The sequence below is a fragment of the Pinus tabuliformis genome, chromosome 1_2 (genome assembly GCF_031772625.1).
Source record: "Pinus tabuliformis cultivar Carrire ecotype Pingquan chromosome 1_2, CPIR1, whole genome shotgun sequence".
NCBI classification, from domain to species: domain Eukaryota; kingdom Viridiplantae; phylum Streptophyta; class Pinopsida; order Pinales; family Pinaceae; genus Pinus; species Pinus tabuliformis.
This window is the reverse complement of record NC_142298.1, coordinates 1,088,236,713-1,088,241,947: the sequence shown is the minus strand read 5'-3', so window position 1 is coordinate 1,088,241,947 and position 5,235 is coordinate 1,088,236,713.

Below are 5,235 nucleotides of genomic sequence, written 5' to 3'. Positions count from 1 at the left end.
TAAAATAGAATTATAAATTAACATCTACACTAAAATCAGTGCATCTAGTGCGAGCAATCATATATAATTAGAAGGCATCTAGATTGAAATCAATGCATCTAGTACAAGCAACCAAATATGACTATAAATCAACATGTACGGTAAAATTAATGCGTCAAGTGCAAGAAATCATATATCATTAGAAATCATAATATACACTGAAATCAAGTCACCTAGTGCAAGCAATATTATAGGATTAGAAATCACCATCTACACTAAAATCAGTGCATATAGTGCAAGAAATGTTCTTCCCTCTCTCCCCCTCCATCAATATTTATTTCTCCCTTTATCTCTCCTACTTTATATCTATATCTCAATTCCAAACATATACACATTCTTTCGATCTCTCCCACGCCACTCCATCTCTCTCTCTCTACTTTTCTCTCTCTATGTCTTTCTTCCTCTCTCCCTCACTCCCCTTCCAACTCAAACTCTTTGTCCCTCCCTCTCTCCTCCTCTCTCTACCCCCCTCTCTCCTCCTCTCTCTAAACTCCTCTCTCTTCCTTTCTCTCCTACCTCCCTACTCTTCATTTGTAATATATCCTACTCTTCATAAATTGTCAATAAATTATTGATTCTAATTATACTTGATACATATCCACATCTATTCCATTATTAACCGTTTTCCTTGAACGTACGGAATGAATCAAGAAACGATTCTCCGCTTCTTGTGAATTCTTGATCGATTTTCCAATTGGTTGCCAACCAAGAAACGATACAAATTGAATTGATTGAATTGATGGCTTCTTTGATGTGTGATATGACGGCACAATAATGTTTACATATACACTTTTCTGGGCTTTTCTTATTTCCACCTCTATAGGTCTATAAATGCCCTCTGACATGCGAGGGAAATATCGCTTGCCCTCTGAGTGACAGCACGTGAACCAATGAATGGAGCGTGGAGAGAGAGGGGGAACGATATTTCCCTCGCATGTCAGAGGGCATTTATAAACCTATAAAGGTGGAAATAGGAACTTCCTTCTCACTTTCTGTACATTAAATAATTACACGACACCAATGTACAAATTCACAAGCAATTTAAGAAAGAAAATGTATCATATGAATATAGACGCAAATACGAGGATATCAATAATTACATTATATCGTCCATGGTTTAAATGGGAAACAAAAAAGCATTAGACACACGCATAATATCATTAAACTAGCGGGTGCAATACATGTCATGCAAGAAATTAACAAATCAAACTCCATAAAGAACAGTCATAATTTAACTCTGGAATTTATTGAAGATGGGTGGAGCGCTTAAACTCACGCGGCTAATATCAATTGGAATCTGTACTCAAAAACATCTAAATATTTAAAGACTATTTATATGAATTGATAATACAAGGAGAACTCGTTATATTTAACTTAGCGATAGAATGGCCATGGAATCATTATGCAGGTGGAGCCTGATATTCTCATGATTTGTGTTTCTTGTTTGCGAATACTTTCCTTCATTGATTAGAGGGCGGAGGAAGCATCAAAGTTGGATGTGTGTCGCTCTCCCAGGGAAGCATTCAACATGTGCATGCTCAGCTACATCCTTACTTGATCCTGATGCTCCTTTTCTTGATATCTTTCTTTGCTTGAGAATCTTCTCAGGCTCAAGCACTGGGTTAGCTAGTGAGTTTTGAGTATTTCTCCGAGTATGTCTCACAAACTGAGCCAGAACTGGGATATGGAGTTGCCAAAAGGTTCTTCCTCCAGTAGAGTCGCTAGATAGATGATCACAACCAAAAATTTGTCTAGAATTTGTTTATCATCAAAGTTGGATGTGTGTCGCTCTCCCAGGGAAGCTGAGCTTCAATCTCCTCTCCCCGGCAACGACACCAATTATGTTAGGATTCCAAGAAACTCTCCTAGGTTGTAGCTCGGAGATGCCTGGTAACATATAAATTCAACTATTGTTGTAAGTTTAATGGAAGGAATGATGGTATTCTCAAGCCAGATAACCACTTATACTTTGTTTCACTCCAGGCATGCATGAACACCCCCAGACTACAAGGCTTTAGACCACCAACTTCTCACAATTTAGATATTGAGTGGATATGGAGAATACTAACCACACTAGCAGATGCATAAGACCATGTGATGGCCAGATGCAACTAGTAAAGAAGCATGTAAATCTAATCTACTAATGCAAGGACAGGATGACAGCTCTCCTACATTAGATAGAGAGAAACCTAGGCAACCTATTCAATGATGCATACGATATTTTAACACAACTATAAGATGAAAATTATCTAGTGCTAAACATCAAGAGCTCAAGAACACAACATATCAAGCACAAGGAAAGTAAGCAATTAACAACAAAAGAATCTTGTATCAGCTGAAAATGAAGACGAGACGCTGCAAGTGACAAAATATCTAGAGTCTCCAGTTGAACCTTACATCAAATGCCAACCTTGATTACATCTTGTTTCTGAGTATTTATAGATTTACATTACAAGGGCACCTGGCCATTTAGGTATGGAGGGGCCATAATTGACCACCAATCGCATTTAACTACCTGATGGAGTCTCTGAACATGTTTGCTTGCTTCAGTGGGTGAATCTGATCTGTTCAGGTGTTGTGTTGTCCTTTTTGGCTGTTGGAGTGCTCGTACCTGTGGAGTCCATAACTGATAAATTCAGTTACATGGTCGTTCTTGTCATTTTCTCCCCTGGCCATGCTGTCTGTTCAATATGGTTGTTGGGGGTTTGTCAGTGACTGATACTGGAATGCTGGTCTTCTCCTTATTCAGGCAACATAGTGGTCAAGGACGTGGAATTCATGGAAAATGGACAATCGGGATGAGAGGGAACAGTGACCGTCGGATCAAGGAAACGGATGGTGGAGATGGCTTGACGGAGGTTACTGATCGAGGTGAGAGAGGGGTGAGTTGGGGCCGTCAGATCTGTAGTGGACAGATTGGACGATCATCGGGAAATGGAGTCGCGTGGTCGTTTAATGGGCGGGGCGGTTTTGCCGAGCGGTAAAGGTATTCATCGCACTCCTTTTGGGTGTAAAGTGGTAAAAACCGGGGACCGAGCGATGTCATTCAACAATTGACACGTAGCGGCGGATGAGAGAGGAAAACCGCTCTCATCATGCACTAGTGTTTGATCATGTTGACGGCGCGATGAAAGCGAATGCCATCAGATCATGGTAGAGATGATCTGACGGTGGGGAATGATTGAGCGGGTCGCTTTATTAGGCACGACGGGAGCCGTTGGATTGGTGAGGACTGATCAATGGTGGGGATTCAGCGAGGGGTTTATGAGCATGCAAGGTTTTGTGGGTGAGGTTCTATGGTGAATCTGGGCTTTGCGCTTGGGGCTGAGGCCAAAGGTGGTTAATCTGTCGGGTTTAGAGGAAAAACAGAGGAAACAGAGATGAAGGAGATTAAGCGGGGTAAAGGAAGAAAGGAGAAATTGATAAACATGAGCTTCCCTTTGAGTGTAACCAATTCGACCAAGCTTGTCTCTGACCTTAAAAATCAACGTTGTATAGCAGAGCTAACAAGAACCACATGCATACTTGTTAGCTAAAGTTAAAGGAGCTCAAACAAAAGATCGAGAAATGGAACTAGGAAGATTTTGGCCACATCATGAAAGACCAACATGAGCTAACCAATAAAATGAAAGATCTCCAACAAAAAATCATCTAACAGGGAAGATTTGACAATCTTGTGGAAGAAGAGGAGTGATTAATCAATCAATTAGAATAACAAAGAAATAAGGAAGAGATATTATGGAAGCGAAAATCAAGGGTCAAATCGTTATGTGAAGGAGAACGAAACACTCAATTCTTCCATAAATCCATGAATCAACATAGACGGCATAATCAGATCTACTCTTTAAAGGATGAAGCTAGGAATTGAGTCGTCCAACATGAGGAAGTGGAGGACCTGGTTGTGAATCACTTCAAATCCCTCCTTCCTGAACCATCCCACGACCGAATAGAGGCCATCCAAAGGATTACAAGAAACATTCCTCATCTTATCTTAAGGGACCTGAACCTAGCCCTCATGAGAGCAGTAACGTTGGAAGAAGTTGAGGAGGTGGTCAAAGGAATGGTGAAAAACAAGGCCCTAGGACTAGACAACTTTATGATGGAATTTTTATAGGATGCATGGAGCTTTGTAGGGCACGATATCCTAGAAGTGGTTGAAGAATCACACTGCTACCAAAAGGTATATCCAAGCTTAAATGCCACTTTCATCGCTTTAATTCCTAAATCTTCCAAATCTGAAGATCCCTAGGGTTTTAGACCCATTGCACTCTGCAATGTCATCTACAATATTATATCCATAGTTGCATGAGGCGTTGGTAAATCCATGGTCTCTTGTAATCGAGATGTCATCCAGAGTGGAGGTATCTAGTCACATCGAATGAATTCCGCGGATCATCAAGAAGCTTCATAACATATGACCTAGTGTGTGGGGAGAACCCATATCTTAACGTTAGGATCAGAGAAATATTAACCATACAAACATCTACCACTAAAGATTAACAATGTTTTCATACCACCCAATTATATCTTAACAGTATGAATGGAAGTGATGGTAGATTGTAATAGACTCTAAACTATTAAAAGCCTTTGGCTGCATAAAATAAACTATAAAATATCACTCATCTGTTACCATGTAATTGTTGTGTATAATTTTTATTTATTTATGGTGTATGTGAGAACATGTTACATGTGAGAAGGACTCAATGGAGAATCTCTCTTGAAGTATGAATATTCAAAACCCATTCATCCTTATTTTTCTAAAACATTTCATAGATTTTAAATTTTAGACATTTACATTAATTTTTAAAAATATATAATATTAATCATATCTTATTTATTTAACAAATAAGTTATATTTATAATTTAAATACATTTAATGGTTAGTAAAATGTGTTTTTCCTATATTTAGTATATATAATTATAATTTAAAATTAATAGATTCACCAACCATATAACATTTATGTAAATTAATATTTTTTGATTAAATTCTTCAATTCTATTATTATAATTAAATATATAATTTTATCCATTTTGAAAATATGTATCAATAATTGAAAAAACAAAGAGACAAGAGCATGCGTGAGGAGCAATGGCGGCGAAACAGTGAGCTTCTGCGCACTGAAACATTTCCATGGCCTCAGGAGGGGGCCCCGAGCTTGACCCTCCTCTTCCTCCTGAGCTAACCGAATTTCGGAA